This window comes from Thalassophryne amazonica, chromosome 11 (genome assembly GCF_902500255.1).
Source record: "Thalassophryne amazonica chromosome 11, fThaAma1.1, whole genome shotgun sequence".
Classification (NCBI taxonomy): Eukaryota; Metazoa; Chordata; class Actinopteri; order Batrachoidiformes; family Batrachoididae; genus Thalassophryne; species Thalassophryne amazonica.
Genome location: NC_047113.1, coordinates 73,158,912 through 73,177,428, shown reverse-complemented (window position 1 = coordinate 73,177,428; position 18,517 = coordinate 73,158,912).

Here is an 18,517-nt window from a genome sequence, read left to right as displayed (position 1 = left end):
CAGAAACCACTGCCAGGACAGGTATATAAATAATTACAACAATACCTATGTTCTCAATTACATAACAAATAATGAAAAGGAATGACCACATAACACCCCCCTTGGTCTGGACAAGGGGGGTGTGTCTGCTCACAGCCGCTGCTGTTGTGATCTGTGCTCCTGGTCATCCCAGCTGGAGAACACCTACCGTATTTTGACGGAGAGGTGTGTGTGTGTGTGTGTGTGTGTGTGTGTGTGTGTGTGTGTGTGTGTGTGTGTGTGTGTGTGTGTGTGTGTGTGTGTGTGTGTGTGCTTGCTGTCCTCACATGGAAACACATAAAAACATATGTCACTTTTGTGAGAGGCTGGGGAGTGTGCACAGTGCACACATTGATAGGCTGTCCCAGCTGGAACGGACCGTCAGTTCATGTGGACATGCAGCAGGTGATCTGAATGTCCTGTGTGTCTGATAGGACACGCATGTCCTGTGAGTGGCGCGCCGCAGGACCATAGGACAAGCCAACAGTGCGACAAATACACCACTTTCAGTCATGTATCAGCAGAAATACACTGTAACAAACATTATTTGGTCAGTTATCACAGCACTTTTTTCTCTTTTTAAAAATACATTTATCTGCTTGTTGATTTTAGCCATTTCACACTCCTGTTATAAGACAGTGGTTGCAGCGCAGTGGTAAAGTTTCTGTCTGGTAATCAGAGCTTGTAGGTTTGAATTCCACGAGTGGCATTTATTTTTTATTTAACCAGGGTTATTTAAATGCTGGGCTCTGTATTGCATCCCCTTTTATTTATTATTTATTTCAACCCAGTGACATTCACTAATTATACAGCTGGTTTTTATTTTATTTTTCTCTACATCAGCGGCGCAATGTGGTGCACCTCGTCCCAGCTGCTTGCACTGTGTTCCTGCTTGCATGATACAGTCGCAGTGGGATCGTTCATGCCTACCTGTCAGCTCAATGTTTTCGTGGTTCGCTCATACGACCTGATTCACCCTGATTTGTACTTATTTGTACTATGTGTGAAGGGGCCCTAAATGAACCCACACACTTTGGATCCACCCTGGATGTAGATATCCCATTGGGGAATCAATCAAGAGATGATCTTCCTTGCCATCAAGGGATTGCCACAATTAGTGAACACTTTTCCAAGATAATCCATCCACCTGGAAGGTGTTGCCTCACAACCAGTCCATCTCCACACGTTCCGCCGTTCTGCCTTTTCTCCCTTTCCCTCAAGCTATTGTTGATCTTTATAGCTAATGAAATGAGTTTATTCAGAGTGTTGGATTCATCCGGGATCGCTAGTTCATCTATGACCGTTTCTGTTAACCCGTTAAAAAACACACTCCACAGTGCAGCGGCATTCCAGCTGGACTCCGAGGCGAGTACCAGGAACTCAACAGAATATACTGCCACACTGCAGGTCTCCTGTCAGATGGATAACAATCTCTTGAAGATCTCTTGCCCCCGCATTGGATGGTCAAAGACCAACGTGGGGTATGTGGCCAAAATGGGTGACTGCTGCCACCACAGGGCCGTAGCCCAGGCTAAAGCCTCGCCCTGCAGCAAACTAAAGAGTTTAAGCTATCTTATATTTATCGGTGGTGTACACACAACTTCTGTGAAAGGTAGAAAGGCTGCAAACATATCAACTGATCCTGAATATAGTTCTGGATGACAACTGATGGGTTCCTGGGGATGATGAACTGGTGGTGGAGTAGGTGTAAGTGGAGTGGAGGTGGCTTGAGCAACAGGTGCAGTGGGTGGCAAGCGCATGCCGTTGTTCAGATAGAGACTTGAGTTGCCTGCTGCTGTCCTGGACCGGGTCTGCTCCTGCTGGGCCCATGTGGTGGCCAGAAACTCCTGTTATAATTAAACCAGAGGCAAAGGTGAGGATCCAAATTGTATGTGGTCAGAATGAAGAAGCAACATAACACTTTTATTGTGCAAACATTGATAAATATACAAGTCTGTGGAAGGAGACACCGGAGTAAGGAGTTCCCGAACCACATGGTGAATATCGATAGAACCAGGAGCTGACAGGTGGCAGGAATTGCTGAGGACACAAGGAAAAGGTCGTTAAAAAAACCCAGAATTCACAGAATCAAAATAGTACATCACCAGAGAGAGTCCTGTATAAAGTACCTCAAAGTGATACATGCATCTCTTAGCTATGAAGGTACAAGTACCTTACCATAAAATTACTTTGGTAAAAGTTAAAGTCTCCTTTAAAAATATTATCTGAGTAATATTTTTAAAGGAGACTGTACTGTACTTAAGTATCAAAAGTAAATTTCTCATATAAAATGTACTTTAAGTAAAAGTAAAATCCAAATGAGTGGAGTGAAAAGGAGACACAAAAAGAAAGCCAGTGTGGTGTCTGGAGGAACCAGGACAGGGCCTTGGCCCTATAAAAGGCTGGATCTGCCTCTAATGGAGCAGTTAGTGTTGGTGACGGGATGAGTGAGCAACAGGTGGATGTATATCTATAAAAAATTAATATATAGCTGTAAATAAAGCTGCTGTTCTTTCTAAAGAGGCAGTCTCGTTTTTCCTGGAAGACCCACACACACTTTACTGTTAAACACAACAGTCAGGGTCTTGTGAAAACAGAACAACATTTCTAGCTATACAGTTGTGCCAAATTTAAAAAACCCCAACAACTTTGCAAGCATCACCACCACCAACCACTGCATAGCAACCAAATGTGGTGCTCTTTACACTCTCAAATACAAAATGTGGTGCCACTTTTATGCAGCGCTTCTCTGTGAGAATTTCTAACAAAATAAATAAAACTAAACAGATGCCAGTCAGATTTGTCGGTACTGAAGTTTTCCCCTGTTAACTCTGATCATGCGCTGGAGTCCAGCGGGAGCCAAAACGTGTGTATGTGTGTGTGCGTCAGGATGTGCACGTTTGGAGTCCAACGCGCAGATGGTTTTCACCCTCCACAGTCTTCCTTAGCAGGGGTGCAGTTTCAACCTGTCATCTTTTACAATTTTTTGTCTTTTAAACTTGTTTATTGTCAGACATGGCACTTGATGCTGCAGGGGTGGAAGGCGCTGTGCTCTGGCTGTAGAGGACTGTATCTCTTCCCAGTGTACAGCTGCACTTCGGCTTCCTTTTCACCTCTGCAAAAGGCATTGCCCAATCAGATTTCTTCTCCTTTTATATTATAGTAACAAGTACAAAAAATGGTTAAGGAAAATGTATAGGTGTAAAACTATACGTTTTACTGAGGAAATGTAGTGGAGTAAAAGTGAAAGTCACCAGAAATGTAAATAATTAAGTAAAGTACAGATACATCAAAATTCTACTTAAGTACAGTAACAAAGTATTTCTACTGCCAGAAAAAAGTACTGAGGCCAGTTACCACACAGGCAAAGCTGAGTTTCTGGCAATTGTAGAGAGGCAGGACTGGGGTTTAAGGGGCGTGTGGTCGTTTGCAGAATCAGCTCTGTGATGCGGCGCCTGGAGGAACAGGAAGTATACCAAGGCAGCACAACAGGTGTGCTTTTAAAATGATTTTCAGTTGCAAATAATGAGATTTTTTTTGTTAACTATTGAAAAATGCAACTAATAAAGGCATATATTTTAATGTTTATGCCAATTCATAAATTTGAATTAAAATTTGACACTTAAATGAAAAGAAGCTCCGTTTGTTTGATATGATTTTGCACTGACTTGAAATTCTGTTTCGCCGCTACCTGAAACTGGAGCTTGACTGAGAAAAACTGAGAATTAAATTACAAAATTAATCTCTAAAAGTGTTTCTTTTCTCTCTCGTTTGCTACAACCAGTGATATAAGCGCTGATTTTAAATGTCTAAATGGAACAGAACCAATTAGTTGGGTGTAAATTTACATGTGTCAGGGGCTCATGGATACTCATAGATCACACTGACTCAAGTGGGAGCTGTTTGGCCCCGAGCACAATGAATGAATTATAGCAGCTTCCAGCCCTTTGTTGGAGGCCCCCATGTTTTGGGGATTAATCACATTCCTACATCTCCAAAATGTCTTTCTTAACAACTCACTTCACCTTGTGCTGATATGAAAGTCATATTTCTGCAAACAAATGAAGAAAGCAGAAATTTGATGAGTTCATATCTTACTACAGATTCCAATCAAATGTCAGCAGTGGATGTACTTTTAGAAAGATGCAATATACCTGTGTGCAGTAGTGAGAGGGAGTTTTGTTCATCATCCTGTATGTGGTTGAACAACTCAGACATTTTGACCAGTTTGGACCAAATATGGCGGAATGATTGAGGGTCAGTCAAGGACAAATCAAACTGAATTAGAGCAACCAAAAATTATATAGAGAGAAATATTAATGGAATTTCCAATGAATTGGAGAAACACCTACAAAATGAATATGGAGTCATATCACCTTTCTATGGGCCACTTTGTCTTTGGTGACCTTGAAGAGTCAAAGTTGTGATAATTTAAGCAATTCAGTGCCAATATGGATTAAATATAGTGAAAGGGTTGTGTGTTATTCAGGAATAATATGGTTAACTACAGTAAAATTCACCTAAACTGTCATTGTATTAACCGGATATTTGCGCTCACTGGACAAAAGCAAAGTCCCAATGCTTTTGTATGGTAATCCATGTATTAAACACTGTGTATCCCGGATTTTGTACATCGGACAAACCATCCTGTCCAATTGCAATGCATTTCCATTAAAAACCCCTCGCATATACCAGACAGAGCAGTCTGGACGTGCCCAGTAACAGAGGTATAAAATGAAGTTCAGCACTGTCACTCGCCGATTCGAAGAAAGTGGGAGCCATATTTTCTTGATTAAAAACCTAGGGGTTTATTTTTTTCAAACTGTGCTCTGACCCGGCACCTAAATGATGCAGGCTGTAATTAATGGCTGCCAATTAATAACAGTATGCTGCTTTCTGCCTTACTGCAATATCACACATATCCCTGGATGTGGCAACCAAAGACAGTTCATGGAGGGAAATTGAATGTGCCGTATTGTTGGTTTGGAGGTTGATGATTGATAAAGAAGTGGAGCTCATTGAGGGAATAAATCCAGAAGAAGCCAGTGATCCTGCAGTAAACTGCAATAAGACGCAATGGAGAACACGCACGTTGATGTCATTGCATGGCCACAGAGTTACACAGCTGGAGAAGCATAAATCATGCTTTAGGCTTTTAAGGTACCACTCTGCAGCTGACTTAGAAAAACGAGTCACTCGACCAATTGTAATCCTTTTGAATGCACATAATACACTTATTTAAGGCAGGCATTTATTTTTTTCAGATGAAGTTTTGACCCGGCCATTAACTGAGGCAGGTCCCAATTCAATGTCAGGCATTTAATCAAGGAAATATGTAACCCTAATTGGTGCTGGGGATTCCCCGTAGATTGTTCAGCGCCTTATGACTGTAACTACAGTAATCCATTACATACATATAATGGATTTTGTTCCATTTTATACATATAATGGATTTTGTTCATTATTAGTGGATTTTGTCAATTTTACACATATAGTGGATTTCGATTATAACAAACAAAATTCACTTGTCCACCTGAATCCATTACATGCAGGGTGTACTGTATTAGAGATTACTGATGAAGTGTCAATGTCATACAGTACCATATATTTTGGTATCACAGAATTGCAAATTATTAATTTGGCTCATTTGTGCCAAAGATTTGAGAGATTGGTTGCATCACTCTCTACGCACTCAGCCGAGTATGCCACTGAAACTCCAGTGAATAAGATTCTCTGTTTTTGTTTGCTAAAGAAAAGAATGCACTATGTTATGATTTAATGCTTATCAGCAGTTTGCAAAACTAAATTTCAACCAGAGGAAGACTTTTGATGTTCACCCCTGATCAGGCCCTCAGACAAGAGCTGGATATGCTGCAGTTCCGCCTCCAGACCAGCTATCGCCTTGATAGTACATATGATACCTGTTTTAGACACAGCGCTCAGGGGATGGTGTCACCTGCACCTCATATTGGTCAGCACAGTCAAAATAGATTGGATTCATATTTAAGCCAAAATGCTGAATGTATTGTATATTTCTAGAACTTGATTAAAAAGCACCTGGACTTATTTAGATGTCACTTGAATGAGTGGTAAAACATCTTAAAGACTAAATAGGAAGTTGAGTTGCCTTTTGAGCAAACATTTAGAAATAAGAGCCTTCTTTCACATCATAAGTCCTGTATGAGCCCTGAGGGCTCACTAGTGACTGTGCTTCTCCTTGGATTCCATAGCATGATGTGGACGAGAGTTTACGACTCCTCCTGAATGGGACATCAGTCTCTCAGATTACTTGCCTAGCCCAAATTTACAGCTGGGTGGACTGGGACAATGCAGGTGAAGTGTCTTTTGCAAGGACACAGATAGTGTGAGTGGGGAAAAAAAAAACAAGTCTGCATATTGGTACCCTAACTCATACAGCCCAACCCTGTGGGATATAACAAAAACTACAGTTGATTTCAAGAGGAGGCCAAGACCTTCAAAAAGTGGTCTTGAGATCCTGGGTCCTGTTTTGAGACAAGACTGATCTCTGATAAAGTCAAGAAATGTATTAAAGATAGTCATGTGATAATTGATGTTTGCAGATGAGTAAATATACCCATTAATATAAATGTGATAATTCTGTAATTTTCTTTTATGGAGAACTCAATTCTGGGGTTGAGTTTAACAATGGACAGGAACTCCCTCTCTGGGAATCATCACCTTATCGTGGTGGAGAGGTTTGTGTGCCACTATGAACCTGAAAGCTGTGTTGTCTGGAGCCTTTGTGCTCCTGGTAGGGTCTCCCATGGCAAATTGTTCTCAGGTGAGAGGCCAGACTAAGAATGGTTCACAAGACACCATGACAGAACAAGGTAGAGGAAATTTGATCTAGTCTGGAGGAAGCCTGGGGCCCCCATCTGGAGCCAGGCCCGGAGGTAGGGCCTGTCAGCAAACGCCTGGTGGCTGGGCTAGCTTTGGGGGTATGCAACGTCACCTCGCTGTGGTGTAAGAGCCGGAGCTTGTGTGGGAATTGAAGTGATACCAGTTAGATCTGGTGGGCCTCACCTCCATGCACAGACTCTGCTCCAGAACCACTCTCCTTGATTGGGGTTGGACCTTATTCTTCTCTGGACTTGCCCAGGGTGTGAGTCCCCAGCTGAGCGCCACTATGTTGGAGTTTACCCTGGTAGATGAGAGGGTCCCCTTCCTGTGCCTTCGGGTTGCGGGGGGGACTGTTGTTTGTGCATATGCACCGAACAGCAGTTTGGAGTATTCGGGCTTCTTAGAGTCCCTGAATGGAGTCCTGTATGGGGCTCTGGTGGGGGACTCCATTGTTCTGCTGGGGGACTTCAACACACACATGGGCAATGACAGACAGCTGGAGAGGCGTGATTGGGAGCAACGGCCTCTCCAAAAACCCGAATGGCCATTTGTTATTGGGCTTCTGTGCTAGTCATGGGTTGTCCGTAATGAACACCATGTTCGTACATAAGTATGCTCATAAGTGTACATGGTACCAGAATACCCTCAACCAAAGATCGATGATTGATTTTGTGACTGTATCATCTGATCTGAGGCCGTATGTACTGGACACCTGGGTGAAGAGAAGGGCAGACCTGTCAACTGATCACCATCTGGTTTTCAGTTGGATCAGAGGGTGGGGGAGGACTGGGAACATCTAGAGGAGCCCACTGTCTCACAGATCTTCAACTCACACCTCTGGCGGAGCTTTTCTACATCCCTGTGGAGGTTGGGGGCTTTGAACCAGAATGGGCAATGTTCAAATCTTCCATTGCTGAAGCTGCAGTGGGGAGCTGGGGTGATGGTGGTACACATATTTAAAAAAGGTGACCAGAGAGTGTGTGCCAGTTACTGGGGCATCACACACACTACTCAGCCTCCCTGGTAAAGTCTACTCCAGGTTGCTGGAAAGGAGGGTTTGGCCGATAGTTGAACCTCTGATTGAAGAGGAACAATGCAGGTTTCATCCTGGTCATGGAACCACTGACCAACTCTTCACCCTCACAAGGATCCTGGAGGGGGCCTGGGAGTATGCCTATCCAGTCTACATGTATTTTGTGGACTTGGAGAAGGCATATGATCAGGTATCCCGGGAGATACCGTGGGAAGTGCTGCGGGAGTGAGGGGGTCCCTTCTCAGGGCATCTCTGTACTCACAAAGCAAGATCTGTGTTCGGGTCCTCTGCAGTAAGTCAGACTCGTTTCCAGTGGGGGTTGGCCTCCGCCGGGGCTGCGCCTTGTCACCAATCCTGTTTGTGATATTCATTCACAGGATATCGAGGCATAGTCGGGAAGAGGAGGGTTTCCAGTTTGGTGGGCTCAGGATCTCATCACTGCTTTTTGCAGATGATGTGGTTCTGTTGGCTTCATCAGCCTGTGACCTCCAACACTCACTGGATTGGTTTGCAGCCGAGTGTGAAGCGGCTGGGATGAGGATCAGCACCTCAACATAAAAAATAAGGACTTCCAAAAATGAGCAAGATGGGCAATTACACATGTGGTGGACAACAAATTGGATATTATTTTATGCAGTTTGGACAAAAGAATCCATCAGATGCACATTGATTCCTGGCCAACAGTGTTGGAAACATAATAAAAACGTGAGTCCCAAGAATTTTTGTGCATTGCTTTAGTGTACTTTTATTATTGGCATTTATTCTTTTATTAAAAGAGTTTTATTTTGGTTAGTGTTTTGATTGGTTAGTGTTATTTGTTTGATTCCTGGTAAAGCCCTATATAAATATTTATTATAAAAAATGGATGTATGCTTTTTTTGGTATACATGTTGCTGCACCAGAGTATAAGTCACAGGACCTCCCAAACTAGAAGAAAAAGGGAAAAAAGAACAAAGCATGAGTTATATTCTGGAAAATATAATATTCATTTAACTGGCTGAATCTGTTTACTTTTTTAATTATTATTGCTTTCAGTCTATTTCTCAGGGGGCATAACTTGTCCACTGGGCAGACTGTCCTCTCCAATCTACATGTTCTTGTTGAGATTCTCATCTTCAGAAATTCACCACTTCAGCCAGAATCCAGGATTCACTAATCAAAAAGTGATGTTAAAAACATGCCTCAAGACATGATGGGAGATAAAGACGATGGATTAAAACGACCTTTCTGATCTAAACCTCCTTCCTTTCATAAACCAAGTGGTCTTTGTGCATCTTTTTTCTCTCCTCTATTTGCTAATGAGCACTCAGGGTGAGTATAATTGTTGCAGGAAACTCCGCGATGATCAGAGGTGCAATTTGAGGGAAAATGAGGTTCTGTCGGATGACCTCATCTCTTTGGTCAGACGCACCGAGCCCCGAGGCTCTGCTGATTTGTCTTCTTGGGTCAGCAGCACCACATATGTGGTATGTAGATGTCATGGACACAAATGAAGTTACCATGGGGGAAAATGCCATTGAGGATGAGTCTGGCTGAGATGATTAGACCACCTACAGAAGATTCTGCACCTAGTCAAAGAGATTTACTGGATTTTCAACATACTGGTTCCTTTACCTCCTCAAAGTTCATATATGAGAAGTGCCAAGAAAGGACCATAGTTTAACAAGAATGCGGCTTGAAATACATAAGGCTTTTGGTGACTGTTTACCATTATGTCCTCTGTAAAGACCAGTAATTTAATCCCCGTGCACAAAATAGACAGCAGATAGTGGAGCAATGTTATAGTATATCAACATTTCAAATGAGTGCAGAGGAGGTAGCTCATGGGCTAAAGAGTTGGGCTACCAAGACTTGGGTTTGATTTCCAGCCACGCTACCTGTCTGCATCCTTGGTGACATGGAATATGGATTGTCCCCGTCCAACCAGCTGCCAATGGGTATCAGCCTTGGCTTGGGGAAGTAACCTGTGATGGAATTGTGCTCCGTCCAAGTACAGTCAAAGTGGGTTTCCATTTGCACAAAAGCTATGTGATATTTTCAGAATGTTGATAAACAACTGCAAAATGACAGCATCTCCATTGAATGGCTGCCATTTTTTGTCATCTCAGAATATTTGTCTTGAGACTTAAAACTCATAGTGATAGATCAGTAAGTCCCACTAAATATTCATCATATTTTTTAATCCAGTATGCCATGATCTCATACCCTTTAACAAGCTGTCCATCTCCTACTTCTTCCCCTGCACCGCGCCATGTATTTTACAATGTCTAATGACGCTTTCTTTAGGTCACATGACTTGCAATATTGGAAAAACTGTTTCCATTGCAGTTTTGTGAAATAAGACTTTTTCAAATTGCCTGAAAAAACATTTTTTTTCAATATTTGACAGGTTTTTGAAATCCACGTATTTCCATTAAGCATATTTTCAATTTGCTACATCAAATGGTGCAATTTAGAGGGTAAGAGAAATCCACCAATAGACTCAGCTGTATCATACTGCAAACTTCAGGCATAAGGGTCACCACCAATGGGACTCAGAGCCTATACAGGACTTACTTCTACTTCTGGGTGAGATTACCAACTGATTTATTTTCTACTAAAATTGCTGTTGTTGAGATCCACACAAAGCACAAACCAGGCACAGTGTTCATAGCTAACAGTGATATTCTACGAGTTTGGATGTAAGATGACATAATAATTCTGCACCTGTGTTCTAAGTATATAAATGAACAGCGCATCCGGAAAGTATTCACAGCATGTTACAGCCTTATTCCAAAATGAAGTAAATTTTTTTTCCATCAAAATTCTACTCACCAAACCCCATAATAACAACATGGAAAGTTTTTTTTAAATTTTTGGAAATTTATTAAAAATAAAAAACTAAAATCACATGTCCATAAGTATTCAGGGGACGTGATGGTCGAGTGGTTAAGATGTTGGGCTTGAAACCAGAGGATCCTTGGTTCAAATCCCAGCCTGACTGGAAAATTGGGTGAATGTGAGGCATTATTGTAAAGCACTTTGAGCATTTGATGCAGATGAAAAAGTGCTATATAAGTGAGGTCCATTTACCATTTTATTCACATCCCTTGCTCAATACTTTCTGGATGCACTGTATGTACAGTATTTCAAGAAAGGTAGCCTAATCTGCCAATGGTTTTTTTTATCCTTCTATCTGCAACCACCCCAAAATATTACATTTTATTTCATGCAGCACCCAACATTTTATAATAATTTTTGGATTAGTCTTGAAATAATCCTACTGCCAGCTCAACTAAAAATGCAGGTATCACTGAAATATCTTTGGTTGAAGTACTGTATTAAATTTGACATTTTAATATGACATCACTTGTCCAAAGAGGCTAAACACATGAAAACAAGTAAGAGAAGCCTTTGAAAGAAGTCCTTGTCCTGTTGTTTGCCATGGAACAATCTGCTTTAGTTCTCCTTTAATCATATCTTATCCTTGATCCACCCACCTATCAGAAAATTAAAGGCTCTCATCTCACAAATTCTCCATTAACTAGGAAATGTGTGCGATGGACTGACTGTCCACGCCAAACCTCCACCATTATCGTCTGTGGCCAAGCCTTGCAGCAGAGGAACACAACCAGACAATAGGTACACCCAGTCTGACCCCAGGTTTCAGGCCGGGCTTAAATCTGGCATCTTTGATCTCTGGATCATCCCTTGGACCCAAATGACAAACATTTTTAACTTCAAATCTGGGAAACATTTGTATTTGATCATTTAAAGGGACACAGATGACATGCAACATGGATCAGAGACCACAGCTGAAGGCAGCGTGCTGTGATTATATGGTTGCATTTTAGCCAACAGCGGCAAATGTGCCTATTTAAAGGATGAGTTCACTTTTTAATAACTTCAGTCATGTTAGCACATCATTTGCAGTGAAGTATTTGAGCGTGCAGTGCTCAACTTTGGTCATTGCTTCATTTAAATGCAAGAAACCTCTTTTATTAAATTGTTGGAAATTAATCCATTGGAATCATTAGGATGACTTAAAAATTAAAATGTTAGAAGAAATATAGCTATTCTGGTGTTGTTTTTTTCTACTTTTTTAAATTACTGCTATATCTATGTATGTGGGAAGATTGCTCTGGTCAGTTTCTTCATCACAAATAATACATGTTTAATAGTCCCCAAATTAATTTAATAATGTCACAGAAATAAATGTCGAAAGAAAATCATAACATACCTGAATGTGTTACTAACAAAACTATGCAATGTAAAGCAGGTTTTGAGTTTGAGAGTTCCACTGTCGGTGTAACAGTGCCAGATTAACACCATCAAAAGGTGCTCAGCCTCATCTGGCAACAAACGTATCTGACTTTCGAATGAATACCAAAGCTTGGACATTAGTGGACCAAGTGGATTGAAGATAAATGAGACTATATTAATAAAATACAAGCGCAATCTCTCTGTTATAATGCTTTGTGTGTGAGGCCATAAACGTTTTGTAGTACTCCTGTATACAGATTAAATATACCTGTGCAGACTATATTGCTTCTACGACCAGATTATTTCATTTTGTGTTTTTCATAAATAATTCTCTAATTCAATGTCCACCGTTGTTCTTTGATCATAATTAAAAAAGAAAACATGTTATTGCAAGAAAGATTGACATTAACAGCAAAACAGTTTCTTTAGCTCATTTACAATACTATGACGCATGTCACAATCAGATTGTTGGGATTTGATGTTGCACAATGTACCAAGGTTGGCCAGTCAAAATAATGGCAATGGTATAATCTGGCCATGTAAGGTATGAAATGCCCTATCTTACATGACATCACAGGGTCAACCCAGTCTCATGACTTTTTTTTGTGCTCCCGTCACAAAATGAGTCAAATTTTCGTGATAGGATTTTTTTGTTTGTTTTATCTTACTATTACTAACCCTACCCTTTCCCCTAACCCTAACCCCCACAGACCCCCCTCCACAGCACTTTTAATTTTGTGCACCCCTCATGGAATGTATTAGAATAAATTTGTGCTCCCCTTATGAAAACTTTGCACTTTTCATGACAATATCACAAACCAATAGATTAACGTACAACCCCAATTCCAATGAAGCTGCGACACTGTAAAAAATGTAAATAAAAACAGAATACAATGATTTGCAAATCCTCTTCAACATATATTCAATTGAATACACCACAAAGACTTGATATTTAATGTTCAAACTGATAGTTTGTTTTTGTGCAAATATTTGCTCATTTTGAAATGGATGCCTGCAACACGTTTCAAAAAAGCTGGGACAGTGGTATGTTTACCACTGAGTTACATCACCTTTCCTTCTAACAACACTCAATAAGCATTTGAGAACTGAGGACACTAATTGTTGATGCTTTGCAGGTGGAATTATTTCCCATTGTTGCTGGATGTACGACTTCAGTTGTTCAACAGTCCGGGGTGTCCATTGTCGTATTTTGCGCTTCATAATGCACCACATATTTTCAGTGGGTGACAGGTCTGGACTGCAGGCAGGCCAGTCTAGTACCCGCACTCTTACCACGAAGCCACGCTGTTGTAACACGTGCAGAATGTGGCTTAGCATTGGCTTGCTGAAATAACCAGGGACATTCCTGAAAAAGACGTTGCTTGGATGGCAGCATGTGTTGCTCCAAAACCTGGATGTACCTTTCAGCATTGATGGTGCCATCACAGATGTGTAAGTTGCCCATGCCATGGGCACTAACACACCCCCATACCATCACAGATGCTGGCTTTTGAACTTTGCGCAGGTGACAATCTGGATGGTCTTTTTCCTCTTTTGTCCGGAGGACACGATGTCCATGATTTTCAAAAACAATTTTAAATGTGGACTCATCAGACCACAGCACACTTTTACACTTTGTATCTGTCCATTTCAAATGAGCTCAGGCCCAGAGAAGACAGCGGTGTTTCTGGATGTTGTTGATGTATGGCTTTCGCCTTGTATGGTAGAGTTTTAACTTGCACTTGTAGAGTGGCGACAAACTGCGTTAACTGACAATGGTTTTCTGAAGTATTCCTGAGCCCATGCGATAAGATCCTTTACACATTGATGTTGTTTTTTAATGCAGTACCGCCTGAGGGATCGAAGGTCACGGGCATTCAATGTTGGTTTTTGTGTAGAAAGTTCTCCAGATTCTCTGAATCTTCTATTATATTATGGACTATAGATGATGGAATCCCTAAATTCCTTGCAATTGAACCTTAAGAAACATTGTTCTTAAACTGTTGGACTATTTTTTTCATGCAGTTGTTCACAAAGTGGTGATCCTAACCCCATATTTGCTTGTGAATGGCTGATCTTTTGGGGATGCTCCTTTTATACCCAATCATGACACTCACCTGTTTCCAATTAGGTGTTCTTTGAGCATTCATCAACTTTCCCAGTCTTTTGTTGCCCCGTGCCAAATTTTTTGAAATGTGTTGCAGGCATCCATTTTGTGCAAAAATTTGCACAAAAACAATAAAGTTTATCAGTTTGAACATTAAATATCTTGTCTTTGTGGTGTATTCAATTGAATATAGGTTGAAGAGGATTTGCAAATCATTGTATTCTGTTTTATTTACATTTTACACAACATCCCAACTTCAATGGAATTTGGGTTGTATAGTTTGTGATGCTGAATCACAACATGCCGTGAGATATGGTAGCCCAGGGTATAAACTGGATGAGCCCAGACTATACCCAGGGTATAAACCAAACCAGGTCGGCCCGCTTTAACCCTGGGTATCTTGGCAGGAGGTACATCTTGTGCTGTTTCAATGGTGCCATATTAATGCACATGCATTTCTGTTAATTTAAAAAAAGCAGAATTCTGTCATATTTTGCATTTGTCAGCGGTAAGTAGAACATTCAGAGCCTTGAGTGCTGACACTGTTTAAATGAGACAGGTGCTTTATCGCTGCATCTATCATACCTCAGAACTGCCTTGAGTCCTGTTTGAAAACCTTCCTCCTGAAAATAACCATCTATCTGTCACAGCCAGGAGAAATGCAGGTGCTGCCTTGGACTTTTCCAGTTGCTGGGGTCCTCAACACTTAAGTGCCTTTGTACTGGATCACACCAAGAATAACACACCAAATGGCTAAAATGTCATAGCTGATGTCAGTGCCAGCTCTTGAGTTGCTGACCAAAGGTGTGACAAAATATGCAAAAGGTCTAGCATAAACAAAGAAGATTTTTAGTTTTTGAAATAATAACTGGGTGTTAAAAATGATGACTAAACATCAATATTTAGTTTCCCAGATTGCCTGAGAATGCAAGAAAAGCCACCCCCAACCAAGTGACACCTCTTCACCTAAAGCTGGACCCGCACCTGGATTTTCCTTCACAATGCAACTGAATCTCCCAACGTAACTATTCGTGAGACACAAAGACTTTCTGACGGCAATCAAGCATATTCCAAAATATCCTCCATCCTGTCTGTTTAATATGACAAACGTAAAAAAAGACAGCAAGACAGAGATCTTGTCTTTTAAAGATTATTTTCATGGTATTTTAGCACATGAAGGAAGACAGATAAGCCATGGGAAAGATATGAAGGAGCTTCTGTATGAGATTCAAACTCGTAATCGTGATTGTACTTTGCAACTCATGGAAAAAAAGGGCTACTGTGACACCTCCCCCTTTGCTACATTGTTGTGCATGAGAAAGATAATTTAATAATTAAGAAGCCACCTTCACTAAGACTTGGCAGATTAAAAAATCTGGAAATCATTTTCAGGCAGTCAACAATTTGATGACTGACAGCTAGTTTTGTTCAAATTTCAGTTTTGTTCACTCCTGAGCATTGATTTGTGCTTCCACAGGCAGGCTTCAGCCGCTGCAGCCTGCTGATAGACAGGAACATGTCAGTTTCCACATCTCAGCACTGAACAAACACACAAAACCTGCAAGCCGCCAAAACGCTATCCCCCTTAATCTCTCAGCCCACATCACAGACCAGGAAGCAGCCAGTCAACCCCCAACCCAAAGCCAAGGGCAAGCAAGAGAGCACACCTTGGACCGCAGAGAGCAAACAGGGGAGAGGGGAAATCTATATTTCACAAAGCGGGTCCTGCACTCAGGGCTCGGCAAAGGTAAACAATAGCCCCAGCAGGGCCGTAATTGATGGCACCATTCCTTTTAATACAGTAAATAGATGTCAAACAGTGGTGGTATGCAGCAACAAGATTACAAAAGATCTGCAACACCGCAGGATTAAGGAGAATACCTTCCTTTGATCTCACACGACTTAGTCTTTGATCCCCCTGTAATTTTTTCACTAAGTCCTGAAAAGTGATGCACAAAATCTCCTGATATCTGCTTTACGTGCACAAAGGTTACTGAGTGTCAAGATAATCTCAAACCATGATGGTGTCAAGAAATTTCATGGAAAAAGGTGCAACCACAGACATTTTGTACACATGTTCTTTTTGGCTTCTCCCTTTTTTCCACTAGGGTCACCACAGCAGGTCCACTGTGGATCTCCATCTTGATTTGGCACAGGTTTTACACCAGTTGGCCAATCGCGTGGCTACCACGCTGCCATAAAGCACTGTTGGTCAGATTTGCATAAAAGGAGGCTTAATTAGGAAATAAAACATTCTAAAACCAACTTTCTCAAAGTCAGGGGAGAGTGGTCCAGCTAAGGATTCTCTGACTGTAGATGCAAGAGGATTAAATTTCTGACCACAGGGAATGACTGACCTTTCTTTTTGCATACAATGTGTGATGAATTTCAAGGTAAGGCAAATTTATGCAAAGCTTTTCCTCCTCAATGTTGAGCAAAAAAAAACCCCAAAACACTTTATAGTTACGTTAAACATTCTGCAGAACTACGTCAATACCACAAACCTAACTGTAGAGTGATGTTTATTCTGCATACTGCAAGAGAAAATTTATTCCTCTTTGTAACAAAATACTGTATTTCAGATATTTTGCATCTGTGTAATGGCAACTAAACATAGTTTAAACCATTCTGTGAGAAATCAGCCCCAAAAAATGCTAGTTCATCACCAAATTGTATATCCAGGTCAACAACATCAAGGGAACTTTGATTGGAGCCATCAAGGGAACCTTTTAGCTCGGTATAGGAAACTGAAATAAAACTCACTGAAAATATTTTCTGCATTACTAAAGTTCAGTTTGTGAGAATCAGAACATCATTCTTGCAGAGAGACTGGTACCATTTGGGTTTGCAATAATTAAAACCTAACATTACAAATTAGAAGGGATGTAGGTCCTTCTTCATTGCAGGTAAGAATGGAAATATTGTAGGTCTTCTTCTCATGCCAATGGCGCAAAAGCAAATGCTGCAGGTGTGAAGACCCTCTGGTGTGCGGGGCGGGGGGTGGGGGGTCTAGTTGCAAAATGTTGTGATTTTGTGGATTCTGAAGCCTTTAATAATAGTCTGAAAGCACCAGATTGTACCTTTATGAATTTCGAAACAAGACAATATAAAACATCTATTTTTCAGTTTGTCTGTGGTAGTGCAAAAACTAAAAAAAAAAAATGAAAACAAAAAAGACATCATTGCTCAAATATGTCACTGTGTGCAGCCATATTGTTTTCAGAGTTCACGGTTTTCAGAAGTTTACAACTTAGGATTTCTGAGTCATCTTGAATGCAGCATTAGTATAAAGCTGTTAGTGTACCTAAAACCCATGCTTCAACAATAAACAGAACCAGAAACAATGCAGTCAAACAAACGTTCGTATAGTATCTCACTGGGCTGCAACACCATTCGAACGGCATCTGCAAGGAAATTCACACAGTTTGGAGTGAGATTCGCAGCAGTTCACCGTCTCCTTGAAAAATCGTCAGGCGGGTACCTCGTCCCCCTCACCACGTAGTCTCTGCGACTCAGAACGTGCACGTGAGACAACTTTGTTTTGTTTTGTTTGGTTTTACTGTGATAAGTAAGAGTTGCTGAGGTAAAAGGGGTAGGTGTATATAAGCTTTGCTTCTACCTACACCCTTTCGGTTGCATGGGTTGACTGGCTGAGAAATCAGTTTTGTTTTGTTTTATTTCACTGCAAAGTGTTGAATGAACTTGAACTTGTGAGGGGTTGACACACATTCACTTTTAGATGATCGGAACAGCACTTCTGGAAGTGACACTCCAGCAGCCTCTAGCCACCCCCTCTCTGCAGCCGGCCGACACCCACTCGACGTGCACACGGGCGGGGCTGGATACACGAGCTGCATGAACCAGATTCATTTTGTTGACTGACTAATTGATTGATTTTTACCCGAGGCCAGAATATGGCCATCAGGTATTGCAAAGACTTTTGCTTCCATCCATCTGTCCATCTGTGCTCAGCATAACTTCAGTCCTATTACTGCCAGAGTCTTCAAATTCACAGGGAGCATTTTTGGGACACAGACCTTGGACAAGTTCAAAGATGGCTAACCTTCATCTATTCTAAAGAGGTCAAAAGGTCACATTGTTTCTACACACTCTTTGATTGATTACATGCTCATAAGACCAAGGGCATTTTAGCATTGTTATATTTTTCTTTTTCTGAGGACAGAAGTGGAAATTAAGTTTAATACTGCTGGTCGGCATGTGTGCACAGTGTGCTTGGATGGACGATGTCAGCACTC